Source organism: Schistocerca americana, chromosome 1 (assembly GCF_021461395.2).
Source record: "Schistocerca americana isolate TAMUIC-IGC-003095 chromosome 1, iqSchAmer2.1, whole genome shotgun sequence".
Lineage (NCBI taxonomy): Eukaryota > Metazoa > Arthropoda > Insecta > Orthoptera > Acrididae > Schistocerca > Schistocerca americana.
The window spans coordinates 150,697,862-150,709,314 of NC_060119.1; positions in this window are offsets into that span (position 1 = coordinate 150,697,862).

An 11,453-nucleotide genomic window follows, 5' to 3' on the forward strand; every position below is an offset into this window, starting at 1 on the left:
ATCAGTCCCCTAGAACTTAGAACTACTTAAACCTAACTAACCTGAGGACAACACACACATCCATGCCCGAGGCAGGAGTCGAACCTGCGACCGTAGCAGTCGCACGGTTCCGGACTGCGCGCCTAGAACCGCGAGACCACCGCGGCCGGCAAACAAATTATTCTCGTGCTATATGTCCTAGGGTTTGATGTTTTTTTTCAAAATAAAACCAGCGTCCCTATCAAACTGTGAAACTATTCATAGGTGATGTGCGCCTCAGATGAGTCATTAAAGGAAAATCTACTAACACCTTCTTTTTCTTCACGATATCTAAACATTATATAACGACACGAAAATTTGCCTAATTTGGGTATCTGTTATACTACTTGAAAATTTCCGGACACTTGTCGTTGACAATAAAAAACACAATTTATAGTAAGGAAAGGAAAATAACTGAAAGGAAGAAACCAATGAAGAAATTGGACATTAGGTACCAAGTTATGTAGTGTCTAAGGTTTAGTATTTTTTGTAAAATATTGCAGGTAGGTCGCATATGCTCATGTTTTACATATCTTACATTAAAATGGTGATGTGTGGCTGCACGACATATACCTAGATACAGGAAACCAGAATATTTAAATACATAAGAAGAGTCACTTGCATGTGCTTATTCCAGTATCTGGATTGACGTCAGAAATATTCACAAAAATTTAATCTCTTATTATTTTTCCAGTTATTTATAGTGACCGCTGCTTCATTCACTATCTGTAATTTTGTTGCAGTCTCGTCGACGTCCGAGCAGTTGCCTAAACGAACACTTATGGCGCTACCAATGCTGTGATAACTCTACCGCACATGCTAATAAATAAGATTCAGTGGTTATGACTGGTGAATTTTCGTGAACCTCTAAGTTTACTAGTCACCTAATTGTTTGTGAACAATGACGTTCACACCCCTCAAGTACATATAATGAAATACTCAAGGTATGTCTTCTCGCTTCGTATTTTAACCCTTCACAGGCAGCCTTTTCGTAGTGAGCACCTTTCATGCATCACACATCCGCAGTACGCGAAAGTCAATTTTGGATTCACAGCCGATCAGTGACGAGTAGCCCTGTCTTGCAATAGTGGCACATCTTCACCAAACAGGAGAGAGTGGGCCTCTCTTACTGCAAGGTTAAAGTTTCGACCGGGACCGGGCAACCAGAGAGAAGGCGTGCAGTGTTCGGTTGGTCCCCTCGTGCGGTTTGGAACCAGAAGTACTATCCTCTAGTCTTTGACCAGTTTTATGTATGATAAGCTTTTGTATCCGAGCAGCGTTCAGATAGTAATGATATGATTGGAAATAGTGATAGCATTATTGTTAAGTAAATGCGTGTCATTTTCGAGTTTGCTTCTGTATGTGGGCTTGCCGTGCATAATACTGGACCTTTGTTTACGTTATCAGTAGCTTCAAAACATACCGTGATCTCTATCTGTCTTTGAGTTACCCACCTGCGGATTCAAAAGACTTACAGAACCTCTTACTCGCAAATACTTTGTAGACTCGTTTTTACCTAAATTTGGAGTATGATATTCGGAAGGGACATTAAGTGTTCTGACTCGATGTCTATTTTTAGCCAGAACGGATAACTTGTAAATCAGATGTGGGAATGAATTATGCTGGGTGTTTCATATATTAGTACTTCACGACCACATTATCTTATACCTTCCCCTAGTCCACAACTACTACCACGTGCACCCTGGATCCAGGTTTGAGTACTTAATCTTTTATCGTGAAAAAACTGTTTCATTTACTTACATTGTATTTCGCCCTGGCTTGTCTTAATTCCATTTGTCGTTCGAAACAAACTTTCATATGTCCGGGTAAGGCATCCCAAATCCCATTCTTCGAGTTATACGGGAGCGCAGACTACGTCATCGTAAATTATTGCTTTCGCCTCACAGGCTTTATTTCCAGGTGGTTAATTAGTGCAGGCAACAAACGCAAAAACTTTCGTCCCTGCACAAATCGAGTCCACAAGGTGCGATTCATCGATTCATTACACTTTGAGGCCTTGTAGTATGAGGTACGCTGCTAATGTTGTACTTCAATACTCAGTTATGCTACTTACGATAAATAACCCCTCCCTTTCCCCTCTTACTACACGCTTTGCGTAAGCGTTGCTATCTCTGAACTCAATCCCAACGTCAGATCGTGTGATTAACCGTTGGTATTTAGTGTCTGGGACATATTTCAGTACACAAACTGTGTTCTAGGAAGACTCAGCTTAAGTTCTGGAAGTAGTAGCTGACATTTATCCTAGTTTGCTCGCGCTACAGCTTGAGTCACTGTAAAACACTCACTGTTTGTCAGGCAACCTTCCACATGTCGTGCAGTCTCTCTGGTTTTCGTGTTGTTTCCACGCCTGTTTCAGTGCACATTGCTAAGACCTCTGTCCACTCGGGAATATAATGTGTTAGGCTTTAGTTTATTCCCAGGTAGGAAATATATACCGAGTATTTCCATGCCTTAGGTTAAATGAATAATGTGGTTAGAGAATTGATATATTGACACGCAAGTCAAGAATATCTAACCGCAGGAAGGAGACTGACCTCCACGTGTGGATTCAAAAATTAGCATTACCATAAAAAATTATTTTGCAAAATTAATCACTTGTTAGTAGGAATGCTATTCCGACTCTGGACCAGAATCAGTCGCAGTATGTGTAGTGTGAGCTGCCCTCCTTTGTTTATGACGCCACTTTCTAATAAGCAGTTTGTCATTCCCCTCTCCATCAGTGACGTCATCATCAAAACGCCTCCCATACCTTTCCCCCTCCTCCTCCCCCTCCCCACCCAACCCTCCTTGCCAATCAAAACCTATTATTTTACCCAGCATTAAAACGAATCAGCCAGTCATAGAACACAAACAGAGCCGTATTAATTTATTTATGAAGCTATGTGTTGTCTTAATGGAATCTGTAGCATTAAGGGGAAAGGTTTTTTCTGTTTTGATCTAACATGTTCTGTACCGTGAAGTCGTTAGCGATTTCACGAACTGGCCGAGACCAGTAATTAGCGTCTTTGAATGTAATAATAGTGGTTCCGAGCCAGTGATGATTGCGAAAATAGGGCAGCTACTTATTTTCGAAGAGATGAAACAAGACTCGTCAAAGTAAAACGACCTGTCACGAAAAATACTTCCCTCTGGTGCTTTAGTTACGTTCTCCCTAGGAGAAATGCCGTGGGCGAGGGTCAGTGACAGTTCCTAATGTGTGCTAGTGACATGTTCCTTGCTAACGCCAACCTCAAGCAATGACCTTTAACCAGATAAAATATCTCTTGACGCCTTACTAAGGAGCAGTCTCCGTTCCTTGCAAACTAACAATGTAAGTGTAGAATGGATGTGGTTTAAATCCAAAGAATAACTGAGAGATACAGTATACCAAATAAATTAATAAGAGATGCTCAGAAAAGTGATTGGGAAGCAACGAAAAGTGCAACTCTAATATTGACGGTGTTTTACCGCAGCTCGAAACTAAACGCAGAATTCATTGCGAGATGCTTTTAACGGTTTTCACAACGCAATGGGCTCAAAATCGGGCAGAAAATTCAAAGCAAGTCTGGTCATATTTAAAGTACACCAGTGGCAAGACACAATCAATACCTTGACTACGTAATAACAATCTTAACGTAAATGGTAACAGTGGCACTGAAGCAGACGTAGATAGCGTCGATGTAGCGAAGTAGCTGAAATCGCTTAATAAAGGCAAGGCCTCCGGTCCAGATTTTATAGAAGTCAGGTTATTTGTATAGTATGTCCGATACAATAGCTCCGTACTTCACAAGTTTCAGCAATACTCAAGAAGGGAAATGGCAGTAATCCGCTGAACTACAGACCAATATCACTAACGTCGATTTGTAACATGAACTGTGTTCGAACAGGATGAACTACCTCGAAGAAAACGATTTATTGACAAAGAGCCAAATCGGATTCAGAAAATATCTTCTTTAGAAATACAATTTATTTTTTATTCATACGAAGTAATCCATATTTTCAGATTATCTGATGGCTTTTGACACTGTTCCTCACAAGATACTCCCATGAAATTTGCGTGCCCATGGATTATCGTCGCGGTCGTGCAACTTGATTCGTTTCTTCCTGTCAGAAAGGTCATAATTCTTAATAATTTATGAAAACTCGCAGGGTAAAACAGAATTGATACCTGGCGTTCTCCAAGGAAGTGTTAAGAGCTCCTCTGCTGTTCCTCACCTGTATAACGTATTATTTAGCAGAGAGTCTGTCCGGCCTCTTAGACAGTTTGCAGACGATGCTGTCATTTAGCACTCCGTCTTCAGGCCACAAGGGGCCCATCGGGACCATCCGACCGCCGTATCATCCTCTGATGAGGATGCGGAAAGGAGGGGCGTGTGGTCAGCACACCACTCTCCCGGTCGTTATGATGGTTTTCTTTCACCGGAGCCGCTACTATTCGGTCGAGTAGCTCCTCAATTGGCATCACGAGGCTGAGTGCACCTCGAAAAATGGCAACAGCTCATGGCGGCCCGGATGGTCACCCATCCAAGTGCCGGCCACGCCCGCCAACGCTTAACTTCGATGATCTGACGGGAACCGGTGTACCCTCTGCGGCAAGGCCGTTGCCACATATTGTCATTTACAGTCTTGTAAATTCATCATAGACCGTTGGTAAAATAATTTACGGTGGGTAAGATACCTCTAACGTACCAAAAGCTGGAACTGATCTAAATAATTAACACCATAAATCACACAAATCTAAAGGATGTGAACTCAACTAAATGCTTATGGACGACAGTTACGAATAACTTAAACTGGAACGATCGCGTAGATAATAATGTACGGAAAGCGAACCAAAGACTCCGGTTTACTAGCAAAAAGCGTAGAAAATGTAGCAGGTCTATTAAACAAACTGCCTACACAAGCTTATCGATGCTCTTCTGGAGTAGGCTGTGCGGTAAGTGATCCGGATCAGATAAGAGTGACGATGGACATCGCGAAGGTCAGAGAAGTACACCTAGATTTGTATTATGACGCAACATGGGAGACAGTACTACGGATATGATTCATAATTTGGGATGACAGTCGTGAAAGGAAGGGCGTTTAGAGTTGCAGCAGGAAATTTTCCAAAGGACCCTTGCAGGGACGTGCGAGACATGTCGATACAACATGAGCAACTGTCTGTCATTCCGCACCAGTCACAGGATGGGGATTTGTCCCACTTCTAGAGAGTGTCAGCCCATTGACCATTGCCCCTTCGGATGCGGCTATAGATAGTCCAATTATCCCGAGGCTAGTCGAACCCAGGGGCTCTCTTCTGGATGCAGGACAGCATCAGGCATTGTGGGGAACAAATTTGTTGCCAGCAGCGTTTACATTCGTCGATGAGAGTGAATTTAGTTTTAATGAGAGACCTAGCTGGGATGAGAGTGGAATGTCTTGATATTAGTCTTTTTCGATCCGCATGGAACACGTAGTTCACTATTGGAGGCCCAGTGTTATTAGCTAACTTCTGGTATTCGCTCAACTGACAAAGAGCATGGCCTAGTTAAGCTGTATATCTATATTATTTACATATGGGCTATTAAGCCAGACAACCCCACAGTACTCTGCTGCTGAGTATACCAAACAGTGCTGATTCCCTGAGCGTGTCTGCTGACTATCCGCAACGAGAGTTTACGGTGAATGCTGTTTCTGGTTTTGAGCTTAGCGGATGTTCGTGTCAAGTGACCCTTAAAAGAAAGTGTCCTATCTAACGTGATCCCAAGGTATTTTGGGTGCATATTATGATGAAGTTTGTGTCCTTCAAAATAGACATTGAGGGCTCTGTGTGCCAATCTATTGGACATATTAAAACATGAAACCTCTGTTTTATTTGAGTTTGGTTGTAACCTCCATTGGCGGAAATAATGACTACAGACATGTAGAGCAAACGTTTGAATTTCTTCAGTCCTTCCAAAAGTTTTGGATTGGGTAGCTATTTCCCAGTCGTCTGCATAGCCACATTTTTTGAACTGTGTTGGAGGGATAGCAGGTATATATAGATCAAACAAGAGAGGAGCAAGGATGAATCCCTGTGGTAAGCCATATTCAATTCTTTTTGGCAGCTAGTGCCTTTTTCTGCAGTTAGCGGAAATGTCCCTCTGTAAGACTTGGCATTAGGATTTACTGATGCCTTCAATGTTGATGTGACATATCCCGATGAATGGTCCAAAGTTTATAGCTGGAGCGTCCTGAACCGTGTGACTACATGTCTTGTGACATATTCATTTTAACCAGGAGATCTTTGAAATTATCTGGCTGCCTCTGCTTCTTGGCTTTAGATATTTTCCTTTAATTCAGCAGACATTTTTGTTCTCAACAGGATAACCACTGTAGTGATGCATCTAATATGTGTGTCTGGCTGGCGAAAGAATAAGCAAATATTCGCACTTCTAAAATAAAAGAAATATGTAGAATGCACATACTGATCAGGCATGGTAGATATAGCCTTCAAGAAGTTCTTTTCAACATTCACGTTACAAATCTTTTCCTATAGAATGTTATTTAATTTTAAGTCTCCACCGCATGTATCTGACTTAGTTATTTGTTTTTTTTTTGTTAGTTGATTTTGCGTTTCAGCCGGGAATTATTCTTCTCATTTCTTTTATTTTCTTTCATATTTTGTTCACGTATGCGATTTACGTGTTTCTTTTCTTAATTTACACATGCAGTCCTTGACTATTTTAGTATATATTTAGCTAATTTAGGTAACAAAAGCGATAAGCAATGGCGATAGTTCTAAATGAAGTCGCAAGAAAGTAGGCTGCCAGTGCACTCCCTTGCGGTAGGCTGACTATAGTAATAGGAGAGAATCATTTCGTTTAGTACTGATTTGTAGATCTCTAAAGCAACTACAAAAAGTCCGCGAGAGTGTATGTTTATCTTTCACACCTGAGTCACAATCACCGTTTCTCTGCTTTGTAGTTGCTGAAACGGGTGGTCACAAAAGATAAAAATCATCATTTTTGTTAAAATTTAAGATGTAAACAAATCTCACCGCTCACTTCTGTTTGGATCCTTTTGTGCTCTAAAACCCAGTACTACGTAATTTCATGCAACTCTTGTGTATTACTTAGCGTATATCAAGACAGCGCGCTGGTGGAAAACATTTTTACTTCATTTAGCTGATGAGATTTAAATGAGTGAACAGACTTTGATGTAACGCAGCTAAGAACCGTCCTGATTAAAGAAGATTTCAAATACAAAGAAACTGCACTAAAATGACACGTTTCGTTTGGGAGCTACGGTACCAGAGACAGGTAAACAGATACAAACGTTACACATATAACAAAAATGGTTCAAATGGCTCTGAGCACTATGGGACTTAACAGCTGTGGTCATCAGTCCCCTAGAACTTAGAACTACTTAAACCTAACTAACCTAAGGACATCACACACATCCATGCCCGAGGCAGGATTCGAACCTGTGACCGTAGCAGCCGCGCGGTTCCGGACTGCGCGCCTAGAACCGCGAGACCACCGCGGCCGGCCACATGTAACACCTCTCTGACTGCGTCGGGGGTTAAAAACTGCCGGCGCTGCATAGTAGCTGTCACTGCCTGTGTGAACGATAGAGGCCACGACAGATTACCACGTGCTGCGGCGTCACTTTAGTTGCGTATGTAGACGCAGCTCTACATCCTCTCATGAGCTGACGATAGTTGCTGTTAATGAAATGAAGTTCATAAGTTGTTTTGGAACGGTAATGTTAGCGGCCCAGGCGACAACGATGTTGGCGCATTAAAATAGTCCTGCGGCGAAAATTGTTTTGCTGAGAGAGTTGACCGCTCTCCAGCGGTACACACGCTGGACATTAGCAGACGACTACGGTAGCCAGTAGGCAACAAAACCACTTTAAGTTTGGAGACTGAATACTCAAGGCCGCCAGGTATGAGGCTATGACTCACTTCATCCCTCAATGATCACCGGAGACACTGTCATAAGACCAGAAAGACTGTGAAGCAATTAGCAGTGAATCAACTTGTACTCACTTATGTTCCCATCTAACAGCTTTCTACGATGCCACTGTACAAGTGTGTTATGCTGTTCACCAATAATTCGCAGTATAATTTTTATTAATGCTGACAACTGCAGTGTTTTCAGCACTTGTAACCACCTGAATATGTCCAAAAGGTCGAAACTGCAATGATGGTTATCGTAACACATGTACAGTCAATGTTGAATATCAAGTCATTAAAAAAATTCACAGAAAAGAACTTGCACATTTTAATAAAATGTTCCGTTGGACAGTCATGTTTACCTTGAACTGCACTGTTAGTTCTCGTACGGGTATGACTAACTTCTACTTCAAATGTTTTCCTCAGGACAGGTCAGAAAAACTAATAACTTTGAAATCTAGAACTGTGTGAAAAATAATATGAAACTGAAGACTGCTTACAACGCAGTTTACGTCTATCTATCCGAGAAGTAAACAATCAACAATTAACTTCGAGTATTTTGGAATGGTCAGGTTCGATAAACTAAAGTATTTCGAAACAGCACCCACAGGATTCCCTACTTTAGAGGCCTTAAAATAAAGGTTTGGACCTATGAGCATTGTACTGGTGATGCAAATTTTGTGCAGCACGGCGGCTCAATGTTGTTGTTGTGGTCTTCAGTCCTGAGACTGGTTTGATGCAGCTCTCCATGCTACTCTATCCTGTACAAGCTTCTTCACCTCCCAGTACCTACTGCAAACTACATTCTTCTGCATCTGTTTAGTGTATTCATTTCTTGGTCTCCCTCTGCGTATGTTACCCTTTAATACTAAATTTGTGATCCCTTGATGCCTCAGAATGTGTCCTACCAAGCGATACCTCCTTCTAATCAAGCTGTGCCACGAAATTCTCTTCTCCCCATATCTTTTCAATAGCTCCTCACTAGTTATGTGATCTACCCACCTAATCTTCAGCATTCTTCTGTAACACCACATTTCGAAATCTTCCATTCTCTTCTTGGCCAAACTATTTATCATCCAAGTTTCTCTTCCATACATGCCTACACTCTATACAGATACTTTCACAAACTTCATCCTGACACTTAAATCGATACTCGATGTTAACAAATTTCTCTTCTTCAGAAACGCTTTCCTTGCCATTACCAGTCTACATTTTATATCCTCTCTACTTCGACCATCATCAGTTATTTTGCTCCCCAAAAAGCAAAAGTCATTTACTACTTTAAGCGTCTCATTTCTAATACATTTGTCGGCCGGTGTGGCCGTGCGGTTCTAGGCGCTTCAGTCTGGAACCGCGTGACCGCTATGGTCGCAGGTTCGAATCCTGCTTCGGGCATGGATGGGTGTGCTGTCCTTATGTTAGTTAGGTTGAAGTAGGGCTAAGTTCTAGGGGACTGATAACCACAGATGTTAAGTCCCATAGTGCTGAGAGCCATTTGAACTGAATATAAATTACTGAACTTCTCTTTAAAAAATAGCTTTTAGCATCACCGTCGTATTCTGTAGTGGAAATCATCCTTACAGGCATGATGTTTAGTGATGAAATATAATTCGGCCATAGAACTGATGAGTAAAGTAAGCAGATGCAAACATGCCGCTGTATTTCTCCTGACCAGACATATTTTCTAATTGGAATGTAACTCAGGTCGTCTTATTAACGTCACCATAAAAAGAGGGATAAATAGGAAGGAGGTAAAGCATATCCACGTCATGTCGACATTGGAATCGCGGCGACTTTCACACCTCTAGTGCCTCAGGTGTCTGCATGTGAAACAACGCACTTTACACGGTTTATTAATTTTTAAGTTTCATCTCAGGCTTATTTTGTCTAACAGCATAGTACAAGTGATGCCCAAAATAAATGAAGATTTCAGATATTGATTGTTGTTTAGGTGGTAGAGGATTCAACAAGATTTTCTTGAAGCTTAAGTCTGTTTGTTTATTTTTCTTTTTTTTCGGATTGTGCGAGGAGGGGCTGCCAAGAAGGGAGTGGTTAAGAGGAAAGTAACAACGTCCCAAGTTGAAATTTATGCGTAAGAAAAACGAGTAAGATTCGTCTCCTTCCCTCCCCCTTCCACACCCCCTTCCATCCCCACAACCCTCCACCAATTTAACATAGTTCGATCATTCACTTTTTGCCTTCCGCAGTGCTACTGTTCACAAAAGGAGTGACACTGGGGGTATCAATCTCTTAAAAACAAAATAGCATAGACATTGAAAGAGCCACAAATAAATAAATATTGAAATAATATACCTATTACTACATTAAACAATGTAATTCAATACCATAGTGAAGTACAAATGGTCATAATATTATTTTAGTGTATGGTTTGAAACGACATTTAAAAGCTCAAAAATGAACAGCACCCGTCTTCTAATGCAGAACCGAAGGAAAAGAATATTACAAGAACCTAATCTCGCCTTATATTGCTATTAATATAATCATGGGCAATTTTAACATTAAATCAGGAAAATGAGTACAGGGCTGAATATCCCGTTGACGCTGAGGTTATTAGGGACATCACAGAAGCTCGCGCTGCACAAGAAATGGAGACAAAATCGACCGTGAGCTTTTCCGAGAAATCACCCGGGTACCACTTCGGGAAAGACTGAGCAATTGAAAGGATATCCGGGTGCCAGCCTACTGCCTTAACTACCGTAAAAGTCTATCTATAGCATTCACTACAAGTTGGCTTTCTTGGTATCAGCAAATTGAGGAAATCCAAATACAATTTTTATTCCACGCCATTTATGCACTATTGAGAAAAGTTGAACAGTGGAAATGTAAAACGGTCGCAGGTTTCAAATCTTGACATATCTCAGGATAGTGAAGAAAACGTGAACTTCTGATTGTACATAACTTATTGGTGTCCATAAAATGAGTACGTTTTCCGATACCACAGGTTTATGATGCCTTCCACATTATACCAAAGAATAATGAGTTAAATTAGCAGGCAAATACTTTATTCATCACGTTCTAAGTGCCATAACAGCATAATTAGCTGTTCAGAATGCCAGAAACAAAGCTTTTAAAAGTCGTTTCTTGTAAAGAGGAAAACATGAACTGACAACTCTTCATAATGCAATTTGTTTACACAGACAGTACCGTTACCAGTTTCTAAACTGGTACATCAACGGATGTTCGCGTTTATTTTGCAGTTGTTATTGTTTACATCATTCGTTTGCTGTTTTACCAACAACTAAAGTAAACAACAGGTTTAATATAAAAAACAGCGGCTGCCTGAAGATGAACCGACAGTTCGAAGCCGATAACAGGGTATTAGTATAAATAGACAGCGTTATTGTCGATAGCTGGTTACTGTTTTCTTCTTTGCAAGTATCAACATGTACTATGTACACAGTCGTAGTCACAGAACTGTCAAGTGTTGACAAAATTGCCGGAGGGTAGGTTTTGTACCAAGTGCTATTAATACTGAATTATTACGTTTTATGTTTAG